The sequence below is a fragment of the Cherax quadricarinatus genome, chromosome 19 (assembly GCF_038502225.1).
Source record: "Cherax quadricarinatus isolate ZL_2023a chromosome 19, ASM3850222v1, whole genome shotgun sequence".
Taxonomy (NCBI): domain Eukaryota; kingdom Metazoa; phylum Arthropoda; class Malacostraca; order Decapoda; family Parastacidae; genus Cherax; species Cherax quadricarinatus.
Window position 1 is genome coordinate 31,450,507 of NC_091310.1, and position 13,238 is coordinate 31,463,744.

Sequence of the window (13,238 nt, forward strand, 5' to 3'; positions counted from 1 at the left end):
TGGAAAACTTCATGTGCCAACACGTAAGGGACACTACAAGAGAGAGAGGAGAGGATGAACAAGCAAGGCTGGACTTAGTATTCACCATGAGTAGTGCAGATATCGAGGACATCACATATGAAAGACCCCTTGGGGCCAGTGACCATGTGGTTTTAAGCTTCGAATACACAGTAGAGCTACAAGTGGAGGGAGAAGCAGGAAGGCCAGGACGAATGAAGCCAATCTACAAGACAGGGGACTACACAGGAATGAGGAACTTCCTGAACGGGGTTCAGTGGGACAGAGAACTGGCAGGGAAGCCAGTTAATGAGTTGATGGAATATGTAGCAACAAAATGCAAGGAGGCTGAGGAGAGGTTTGTACCCAAGGGTAACAGGAATAATGAAAAAGCCAGGATGAGCCCATGGTTTACTTAAAGGTGCAGGGAGGCAAAAACCAAGTGTGCTAGGGAATGGAAGAAATATAGAAGGCAAAGGACCCAGGATAATAAGGAGAGAAGTCGTAGAGCCAGAAACGAATATGCACAGATAAGAAGGGAGGCCCAAAGACAATATGAAAATGTCATAGCAGCGAAAGCCAAATCTGACCCGAAACTGTTGTACAGCCACATCAGGAGGAAAACAACTGTCAAGGACAAGGTAATCAGGCTAAGGAAGGAAGGAGGAGAGACAACAAGAAATGACAGTGAAGTATGTGAGGAACTCAACAAGAGATTCAAAGAAGTGTTCACAGAGGAGACAGAAGCTGCTCCAGAAAGACGGAGAGGTGGGGCGCACCACCATGTGCAGGACACAGTGCACACAACCGAGGAAGAAGTGAAAAGGCTTCTGAGTGAGCTAGATACCTCAAAGGCAATGGGACCAGATAACATCTCTCCATGGGTATAGAGAGAGGGAGCAGAGGCGCTATGTGTACCCCTAACAACAATATTCAATACATCTATCGAAACAGGGAGATTGCCTGAGGCATGGAAGACAGCAAATATAGTCCCAATCTTTAAAAAAGGAGACAGACATGAAGCATTAAACTACAGACCAGTGTCACTGACATGTATAGTATGCAAAATCATGGAGAAGATTATCACGAGAAGAGTGGTGGAACACCTAGAAAGGAACGATCTCATCAACAGCAGCCAACATGGTTTCAGGGACGGGAAATCCTGTGTCACAAACCTACTGGAGTTCTATGACATGGTGACAGCAGTAAGACAAGAGAGAGAGGGGTGGGTGGATTGCATATTCTTGGACTGCAAGAAGGCGTTTGACGCAGTTCCACACAAGAGATTGGTGCAAAAACTGGAGGACCAAGCAGGGATAACAGGGAAGGCACTACAATGGATCAGGGAATACTTGGCAGGAAGACAGCAGCGAGTCATGGTACCTGGCGAGGTGTCAGAGTGGGCACCTGTGACCAGCGGGGTCCCACAGGGGTCAGTCCTAGGACCAGTGCTGTTTCTGGTATTTGTGAACGACATGACGGAAGGAATAGACTCTGAGGTGTCCCTGTTTGCAGATGACGTGAAGTTGATGAGAAGAATTCACTCGATCGAAAACCAGGCAGAACTACAAAGGGATCTGGACAGGCTGCAGACCTGGTCCAGCAATTGGCTCCTGGAGTTCAATCCCACCAAGTGCAAAGTCATGAAGATTGGGGAAGGGCAAAGAAGACCGCAGACGGAGTACAGTCTAGGGGGCCAGAGACTACAAACCTCACTCAAGGAAAAAGATCTTGGGGTGAGTATAACACCAGGCACATCTCCTGAAGCGCACATCAACCAAATAACTGCTGCAGCATATGGGTGCCTAGCAAACCTCAGAACAGCATTCCGACATCTTAATAAGGAGTAATTCAGGACCCTGTACACCGTGTACGTTAGGCCCATATTGGAGTATGCGGCACCAGTTTGGAACCCACACCTAGCCAAGCACGTAAAGAAACTAGAGAAAGTGCAAAGGTTTGCAACAAGACTAGTCCCAGAGCTAAGAGGTATGTCCTACGAGGAGAGGTTAAGGGAAATCGACCTGACGACACTGGAGGACAGGAGAGATAGGGAGGACATGATAACGACATAGAAAATACTGAGAGGAATTGATTAGGTGGACAGAGACAGACTGTTCCAGAGATGGGACACAGCAAAAAGGGGACACAGTTGGACGTTGAAGACACAGATGAATCACAGGGATGTTAGGAAGTATTTCCTCACTCACAGAGTAGTCAGAAAGTGGAATAGTTTGGGAAGCGATATATCGGAGGCAGGATCCATTCACAGCTATAAGCAGAGGTATGATAAAGCTCACGGCTCAGGGAAAGTGACCTAGTTGCGATCAGTGAAGAGGCGGGGCCAGGAGCTCGGACTCGACCCCCGCAACCTCAACTAGGTGAGTACAACTAGGTGAGTACACACACACACACACAGTGCATGTGCGAGTCACGCCTTCAGTGCTCCATGAATATAAGCGTTTTGGAGGGCTACCCAAGTGATCTGAAGGGTAGCTAAGTGTGCTAGGGTAGTGAACAATTCCTTGAAGCTATTTATAATCTGCCTAAGTCACATAAGTGTAGGGAGAGCTGCAATTTTGTAAGTGATCTAGAAAGTATAATGAGGTGCGCAGTCAGAGCGGGCAGGGCAGGCGACGTTGCCACGTCTCTCCCAAGAAAGATAATACAGTGAAACAATCGTGTGACCAGTGAGAGAAATACAGTGAATAGGGTACATTATATAATGAGAAGAAATTGAGGTGCATCTACGCCAGGACGTCACATCGAGCTGGACAATCTACAGGCTGCTACAGCTGCATTGCAAGTACTGTATTCACCTATGAGTGGTTGTATAGGTGTGGGGTTTCAGGTTCCAATTTACTGCCAAGCTGATTGTGAATGGTCCAACTCTCATAGCACGATAAAGAATAGGCACTCAAGTATTCAATAAGGAATAGTAATTGCTAATCCATTGAACAAGGCGAGTAAGTTACTATAAGCTAGGTGGCAGGATAAGCATCAAGGGCAACATTGTAAGTAGGTGTGGGTCAAGTCCCAGGAGGGTGGGGGTCAGGTCACAAGAGGTTGTGGTCAGGCAAGCGACCACTGAGACTCCACATTACACTCCAACGCACAATTCACCTATTTTTCAGACACATAATAAACCCACACATAATTCCACACATAACAACACACACACACACACACACACACACACACACACACACACACACACACACACACACACACACACACACACACACACACACACACACACACACACACACACACACACACACACACATACACACACACACACACACACATACACACACATATACAGACTCACACATACACTCCCCCCCACCAACCTCTCAATCCTTCCCTTGATCCCACCCCTCCCTCTTTCACCCTCCCCCTCCCCACCTTTCCCTCCTCCCCCCTCTCCCTCTCCCATTCACCCACTTGCTTCTCCCTCCTTCCCACTCCCCATATTTCCCCCTAAATCCCCCTCCCACCCCTCTCCCACATAGCCACAGTTCCTCCTCTACCTTCCCCCCCCCAAACACTCTGACAAACACACTACTAACCTAACACACAGAATTACATAGGTTTCCCACTCTGAGGCAATCAAAATAAAACAAAAATGGGTTGCCAGAGAGCAGGAAGGAAAACCAAGGGACCTGAGGAGGAATCTGCAAAGGAAGATTGGGCAGCAGAGCTCATTAAAAGGTAACATGAATGGGAAAAGAAACTAGAAGAACTTAGCATGAGAATGGAAGAGAGGATAGATATGGAAAGCAGGAAGTGGGAGGTGCAAGTCAAAGCAGCAGAGGCTAGGATACAGAGTTTAGAAGAGGCACTGAAAAATCTGAACCAGCCTAAAGAACTAAAGAACATTTTGGGATTGACATCAGAGACTGCTACCTCAGTCACAAATAAGGGAACTGTAGGGAAAGAAGGAGCAAAACTGCATGTAGAAGCTCTATCAGAGGAGACTGTAGTAAATGAAAGAGCTAAGCTATATGTGGAGGCCCTAACAGACCACAGCAGAGCCCAGGGAAAGCCGAGAAGGGAAAATGACAGGCCACTGAGCCCAAGTACATTAGCTATTGAAACTGAAGAAAGGAAAGCTGCAATAGAGGAAATTAAATTGAATGAGTGGATACACAAGGATATGCAGTGGGAGAATGAAAGGGAGAGGTCTGTCTTTGTGTATGGGCTCCAGGAAGCTGAAGGGGAAACATATGAAGCAAGAAAACAAGGGGAAAAAAAGCAATTGAAACCATCATAAAAGCAATAGGAGAAGACGACATGACCCAGCTGGAAAATTTTCGTAGAATAGGGGGGTTTGAAAAAAAAAGAACCTGGCCAGTGAAAGTGACCTTCAAGGCAGAATCGACTCGGAACAGGATCCTGCAGGAGAAAGCACTATTAAGGGACATTCCGGCGTACAGGAAGGTGTATCTCGACCGCAACAGAACACAAGAAAGGCAGAAACTGAGAGAGATGGTACAAAGGCGAAAGGAGGAAAGAGAGAAGATGGAGGAGACAGACAGGAGATCCCAGACCCAGGAAGAAGATCAAATCCAGCCTCCCTCACAACTTCCTATAGAAGCCCCCTAACCAGGTCAACCCCAGTGCAACCAAACACTCTAAACCAAAACACCCATGCCATATCCAATGCCCCTACCCACTGCATTACAAACTCCACCCCCACAGCACCCACCCATAGTTCCTTATCAGGTCTCCCGCTTCCCCAACCCCAATATACCTCCCAGACCAGAGTCTTAGAAAAGAAGTTGAAGGTGTGGTATACAAATGCAGATGGAATAGCAAATAAGTATGAGGATTGGCATGAAAGAATCAAGGAGACATCCCCAGACATAGTAGCGCTCACACAAAAAAAACTCACCAGAATAATAACAGATTCAATCTTTCCATCCGGATATCAAATCCTCAGGAAAGACAGAGGGAGGAGAGGGGGAGGAGGAGTTGCACTGCTCATTAAAAACCAGTGGGGTTTTGAGAAAATGGAAGGAATGGATGGCACGGGCGAAAGGGACTACTTAGTAGGAACAATCCAGTTTGAGGGACACAAGGTGATAATTGCAGTAATGTACAACCCACCACAGAACTGCAGGAGGCCAAGAGAAGAATTCGATGAGAGCAACAGAGCAATGGTCGACACACTAGCTGAGGTGGCCAGGAGAGCACACATGGGGGGAGCAAAGTTACTAGTTATGGGTGATTTCAATCACAAGGAGATTGACTGGGAAAACCTGGAGCCCCATGGAGGTCCCGAAACATGGAGAGCCAAGATGATGGATGTGGTACTGGAAAACCTCATGCATCAACATGTTAGAGACACTACCAGAGAGAGAGGAGAGGATGAACCAGCAAGACTGGATCTTGTATTCACCATGAGTAGTTCGGACATCGAGGATATCATGTATGAAAGACCCCTGGGAGCAAGTCATCATGTGGTTCTGTGCTTCGACTACATAGTTGAGCTTCAAGTGGAGAGAGTAGCTGGAATAGGTTGGGATAAACCAAACTACAAAAGGGGGAACTACTCAGGCATGAGGAACTTCCTGCAAGACATTCAGTGGGAGAGGGAACTGACAGGAAAACCAGTACAAGAAATGATGGACTATGTGGCAACAAAATGCAAGGAGGCAGAGGAGAGGTTTGTTCCCAAGGGAAACAGAAATAATGGGAAGAACAGAACGAGTCCTTGGTTCACCCAAAGGTGTAGAAAGGCAAAAACTAGGTGTACTAGAGAATGGAAAAGGTACAGAAGACAGAGAACTCAGGAAAATAAAGAGATTAGCCGAAGAGCCAGAAACGAATATGCACAGATAAGAAGGGAGGCTCAGCGACAATATGAAATTGACATAGCATCGAAAGTCAAGTCTGACCCGAAGCTGTTGTATAGCCACATCAGGAGGAAAACAACAGTCAAGGACCAGGCAATCAGACTGAGGAAGGGTGATGGGGAGTTCACAAGAAACGGCCGAGAGGTATGTGAGGAGCTCAACACGAGATTTAAAGAAGTATTTACAATGGAAACCAGTAGGACTCCAAGAAATCAGAACAGAGGGGTACACCAGCAAGTGCTGGATGAGGTACATATAACCCTACCCTGAGGTATGGAAGATGGCAAATGTAGTCCCAATTTTTAAAAAGGGAGACAGACGTGAGGCACTAAACTACAGACCTGTATCATTAACGTGTATAGTATGCAAAGTCATGGAGAAGATCATCAGGAGGAGAGTGGTGGAGCACCTGGAAAGAAACAAGTGTATAATTGACAACCAGCACGGTTTCAGGGAAGGAAAATCCTGTGTCATAAACCTACTGGAGTTTTATGACAAGGTGACAGAAGTAAGACAAGAGAGAGAGGGGTGGATCGACTGCATTTTTTTGGACTGCAAGAAGGCCTTCGACACAGTTCCTCACAAGAGGTTACTGCAAAAGCTAGAGGATCAGGCACACATAACAGGAAAGGCACTTCAAAGGATCAGAGAATACCTGACAGGAAGGCAACAACGAGTCATGGTACGTGACGAGGTGTCAGAGTGGGCGCTTGTGACAAGTGGGGTTCCACAGGGGTCAGTTCCAGGACCTGTGCTGTTCTCGGTATATGTGAATGACATAACGGAAGGGATAGACTCAGAAGTGTCCTTGTTTGCAGATGATGTGAAGTTAATGAGAAGAATAAAATCGGATGAGGATCAGCAGGACTACAACGAGACCTGGACAGGCTACAAGCCTGGTCCAGCAACTGGCTCCTTGAGTTTAACCCTGCCAAATGCAAAGTCATGAAGATTGGGGAAGGGCAAAGAAGACCGCAGACACAATATAGTTTAGATGGCCAAAGACTGCAAACGTCACTCAAGGAAAAAGATCTGGGGGTGAGTATAACACCGAGCATATCTCCTGAGGCGCACATCAATCAGATATCTGCTGCAGCATACGGGCGCCTGGCAAACCTACGGATAGCGTTCCGATACCTCAGTAAGGATTCGTTCAAGACTCTGTACACCATTTACGTCAGGCCAATACTGGAGTATGCAGCACCAGTTTGGAATCCACACCTAGTCAAGGACATCAAGAAATTTGAGAATGTGCAAAGGTTTGCAACAAGACTAGTCCCAGAGCTAAGGGGATTGTCCTACGATGAAAGGTTGAGGGAAATCGGCCTGACGACACTGGAGGACAGGAGGGTCAGGGGAGACATGATAACGACATATAAAATACTGCGCGGAATAGACAAGGTGGACAAAGACGGGATGTTCCAGAGAAGGATCACAGACGCAAGAGGTCACAATTGGAAGTTGAAGACTCATATGAATCAAAGGGATGTTAGGAAGAATTTCTTCAGTCATAGAGTAGTCAGGCAGTGGAATTGCCTAGAAAGTGGCGTAGTAGAGGCGGGAAACATACATAGTTTTAAGGCGATGTATGATAAAGCTCATGGGGCAGGAAGAGAGAGGACCTAGTAGCAATCAGCAAAGAGGCGGGACCAGGAGCTATGAATCGACCCCTGCAACCACAAATAGGTGAGTACAAATAGGTGAGTACACACACACACACACACACACACACACACACACACATACACACACACACACACACACACACACACACACACACACACACACACACACACACACACACACACACACACACACACACACACAGGGGATTCAAAGGCGAAAGGAGGAGAAATAGAGGCAAAGACGGAGATAAACAGGAGAACCCAGACTCAGGAGGAAGAGCAAATACGACCTCCCTCACAACTATCCCCTACAGAATGCTCCCAACCCCGACAACCCCAATGCAACCAAACAATTTAGCCCAAAGCCCACACGCTGTACCCACTGCCCCCAGCCCCCCTCGTCACAAACTCCACCTTCACAGCAACCCCCCATAGTTTCTCGTCAAGTCCCCCGCTTCTCCAACCCCAACGTACTCCCTAGACCACAGTTTTAGAAAAGAAGTTGAAGGTTTGGTATACAAACGAAGATGAAATAACAAAGGAATGTGAGGAGTGGCACGAAAGAATCAAGGAGACGTCCCCAGACATCATAGCACTCACTGAAACGAAACTCATAATGATGATAAAATAACAGACGCAATCTTTCCACCCGGATGTAAGATCATGAGGAAAGACAGAGGGGGCAGAGGGGGAAGAAGAGTTGCACTGCTCATTAAAAACCTATGGGGATTTGAGGAAATGGATGGATTTGACGGAATGGGCGATAAGGACTACATATTAGGAACAATTCAGTCTGGGGGCCCTTAATGTGGTAATTACAGTGTTGTTCAACCTGCCACAGAAATGCAGGAGGCCAAGATAAGAATACGAAAAGAGCAACAGGGAAATGGTGGATACACTATCTGAGGTGGCCAGAAGAGCTCACACGGGTAGAGCAAAGCTACTAATAATGAGTGATTTCAATCACAAGGAGATGGACTGGGAAAACCTGGAGACACATGGAGGTCCCGAAACATGGAGAACCAAGATGATGGATGTGATACTGGAAAACCTCATGCATCAACATTTTAGGGACATTACCAGAGAGAGCGAGGTGAAGATGAACCAGGAATACTGGACCTACTATTCACCTTGAGAAGCTCACTTATCCAGGACATCACATACGAAAGGCCCCTCGGAGCTAGTGATCACGTGGTTCTGAGCTTTGAACACATAGTTGAGTTACATGTGGAGAGGGTAGCAGAAATAGGATGGGAGAAGCCAAACTACAAAAAGGGGGGGGGCGACTACACAGGCATGAAAAACCTCCTGCAAAAGGTTCAGCGGGAAAGAGAATTGGTATAAAAATCAGTAAACGAAATGATGAACTACATGACAAAAAAAATGCAAGGAAGCAAAGGAGAGGTTTGTTCCCAAGGGCAACAGAAATAATAGGAAGACTAGAACGAGCCCTTGGTTCACCCAAAAGTGTAGAGAGGCAAAACCTAAGTGCGCTAGAGAATGGAAAAAGTACAGAAGACAAAGGACCAGGGAAAATAAAGAGATTAGTTGAAGAGCCAGAAATTAATATACACATAAGGAGGGAGGCCCAGCGACAATACGAAAACTACATAGCATCGAAATTCAAGTCTCACCCGAAGCTGTTGTATAGTCTATATCATGAGGAAAACAACAGTCAATGACCAGCTAATCAGGCTGAGGAAGGAAGTTGGGGAGTTCGCATGAAACAGCTAAGAAGTATGTGAGCTAAAGATTAAAAGAAGTATTCACAGTGGAGACAGGAAAGACTCCAGGAAGTCAGAATAGAGAGGTACACCAATAAGGGATACACCAACAAGTGCTGGATGAAATAAACACAACCGAGATGGAAGTAAAGAAGCTGCTGTGTGGATGTGATACATCAATGGCGGAGGGACCGGACAACATCTCTCCGTGGGTCCTTAGAGAGGGAGCAGAGACGCTGTGTGTGTGCCACTAACAAAAATCTTCAACACATCCATTGAAACTGGACAATTACCTGATGTATGGAAGATGGGAAATGTAGTCCCAGTTTTTAAGAAAGGAGAAAGACACGAGGCATTAAACTACAGACCAGTGTCACTGATGTGTATAGTATGCAAAGTCATGGAGGAGATTATCAGGAGAGTGATGGAGCACCTACAAAAGAACGAGCCACATCCCTGTGGCTCACATGAGCCACAGGGATGTTATGAAGTATTCTTCAGTCATAGAGCTGTCAGGAAATGGAGTAATCTGGAGAGTGATGTAGTAGAGGCAGGATCCATACATAGCCTTAAGAAGACATAGGATAAAGCTCATGGAGCAGCGAGATAGAGTGGACCTAGTAGCAACCAGCGAAGAGGCGGGGCCAGGAGCCGTGATTAGACACCTGCAACTACAAATAGATAAGTGCAAATAGGCAAATATGCAAGTACGTACATACCGAGAAGTGTATTTCTCACAGTGTAAGTATGGTGTAGCCTAATTTCCCTAGTGTAGTCGACAGGCTTTAAACCCCCATTAACCACCTTTATCAGTCTTTTACGTATTCACAAAAATAACGTACAACAGGTAGGACATAAAATACTCACAAATGTGAAATAAGATATATGTGCAGTGGTTGGATATTTAATAAGGAAACATCACCACAAATAGTTTGAGGATAGAAGCTACTCATGGCTGCGCATGTGTCGTATTTTACAGATAATTCGAAGCTGAATGTTAACTTCTGGGTGAGCAGGGACAACAGGTGTAAGGAGACGTGTTTCTCAGTCTACACACGCACCAAGTTCGAATCCGATTTCCTCGGCTGTGACCAGTGTTTTAAATACTGACGTATCAAGAATCAATAGCCACACGTCATCTGTGTCAGAGGACGAGATATTATTAACAGATTCAGAGCATAAAGAACAATAAGACACAATACCGTGACTGGAACAATACACAGATAATCCGCATATGGGAGTAAGAAGCTCATGATTACGCTTCGGTCCGACTTGGACCATTGACTAGTCACTATGTGACTAGTCATTAGTCAAAGTCTGACCAAAACGTCGTCATAAGCTTCTTTCTCCTATGTGCGAGATATTTGTGTATTAATTACATATTTATTGAAGAAAAAGGCGCATTGCAGAATACGTTTGGCTCCATTTAGAGCTTTATCAATTACGACTTTGTAAGGTTCTACACTGAGGGAAACGTTCTTCCAGTAAGAGAGTGTTTCGTACCGTGCATCGTTTCTTCAATATTGCCGCCAGTACCACATTCGGATCCAGCCTTTTATATTCTCATGGGCCACGACCATTGCAACCTCAAAATTTTGTTGCAACGTAGTGCAATCTCTCCCTTCCTCTTTGAGGAACTGATCACCTCAAAATTACCTATTCTGCTGTCTCCAGTGTTAAATTATCCAGTAATCGAACCGAAGAAACCTTTTTCAGACGAACCTTTCCGGCATCAGGAGATACCCAAGTGTTGCATATGAGTCTTTGTCACTAATTTATCGGTATTGTATACAGTTAATACGGTACCTGTTTTACAATACAGAAACACTAGCGAGTGTTCGTGAGTGCTGGCTCTCTTGTGTCCCGTCTGACACCCTGTTTATGCAGAGAAGCAGAAGTGTTTATATCGAGGGAGAAGATGGATTGCGAAGGGAGGTGGATACAGAGGAAGAGTATTTTTAGTGGATCTCTGTCTCTCTCTGTCTCTCTCTCTCTCTCTCTCTCTCTCTCTCTCTCTCTCTCTCTCTCTCTTCTTAATTTCCCTTTAATTCATTAACATGCTAATGAATGAAGTTCGCTAATGACGAATGAAGGGGGAACGCAGATAGCAAACGAGCGAGGAACAGAGAGAGAGAAAGAGAGAGAGAGAATGACGAAGAGGAGGAGGAGGAGGAGGAAGAGGCAGCAGCAGCAGGTCAAGTGAGCATTATCACCGTTATTAAGGTCGTCCATTGAGCTCCCTCACCACCTCCCTAACCCCTCACCCTAGCGATCCCTTTCCCTAGGGCCATCGCCCAGCATCCCCCTGCTCCCCCAAGCGTCCCCAGGGAATCCCAGGAGGCAGCAGAGAGCAGAGCAAACACGCTCACGGGGAATTATTCACAGAGGAGCAAATAAAGTCCCATCCATTAATATCTTGTGAGTGAATGGCACTGTTTCTCTGTGGATATGACACTGTTGCATTGTGGGAATAACACTGTTGTATTGTAGGAATAATACTGTTGCATTGAGGGAATAACACTGTGCACTGTGGAACGGCACTGGTCCACTGGCGATGGAACTGTTGAACTGTGGGAATGGCACTGTTGAATTGTTGGAATGTTACTGTTGAATTGTGAAAATGGCACTGCTGAATGGATGGAATGTTACTGTTGAATTGTGGGAATGACACTGTTGAATTGTTGGAATGTTACTGTTGAAATGTGGGAATGGCACCGTTGAATTGTGGGAATAGCACTGTTGAACTGTCGGAAGGTTACTGTTTAATTGTGAGAATGGCACTGCTGCTGTTGTTACCGTTTCTATTGTTAGAGCTATCTGGTGCTGCTCATGATGCTACTACTGTTGTTGCTGTTAAAAACGCTGTTGCTAGTGCTTCTGTTGTTACACAGCAACATCATGGACCTCCACTGCTGCATCTCATCTTAGTGAGACGATTCCTTCATCTACTGCTCCTCATCTGACTCAATTATAAAGGCGTTCGTCTTCCTGCCTCAGCTTCAGATACATCAAGGCTAAGGTACTGAACACCTGCTTCTGGCCTCAGGGACTGATTACCTTATCTGTGTGTAATTTTGCAAGGCTGAGTGACTGATTGCCTCTCTTTCTACAGTCTTTGGGTGTCAGTGTATTGTACTGATAAAACCACGGGTTAGCGAAACGTCTACAATTAAAAATAGTCAGGATTTGGACATTTAAGACGATATTAGCAAGAGTCACATCCCCGAATTGCAACATTCGATGTGTTAAATGTATGAAAAATTAAATTGTAGGTGTGAGGGTGTGGCTCACCCTGTGACAGGGTGTGAGGATGTGGCTCACCCTGGGGCAGGGCGTGAGGATGTGGCTCACCCTGTGACAGGGTGTGAGGATGTGGCTCACCTTGGGGCAGGGCGTGAGGATGTGGCTCACCCTGTGACAGGGTGTGAGGATGTGGCTCACCCTGGGGCAGGGTGTGAGGATGTGGCTCACCCTGGGGCAGGGCGTGAGGATGTGGCTCACCCTGGGGCAGGGCGCGAGGATGTGGCTCACCCTGTGACAGGGTGTGAGGATGTGGCTCACTCTGTGACAGGGTGTGAGGATGTGGTTCACCCTGTGGCAGGGTGTGAAGATGTGGTTCACCCTGTGGCAGGGCGTGAGGATGTGGTTCACCGTGTGGCAGGAAGAGAGCCAGTCAGTATCAGTTAATTAAACTGAATTTAAGGTGGATTGGAGGCTTGACGGCTGGCGATGCGCTGTTCGGCCAGATAACGACCTCAGTGCAGCGTGAATGTCATATAACAGTCACAGTTAACAGTCACACACACACACACACACACACACACACACACACACACACACACACACACACACACACACACACACACACACACACACACACACACACACACACACACAGACATACACACACACACACACACACACACACACACACACACACACACACACACACACACACACACACACACACACACACACACACACACACACACACACACACACACACACACTAAGCATTACTCATAGGGCAT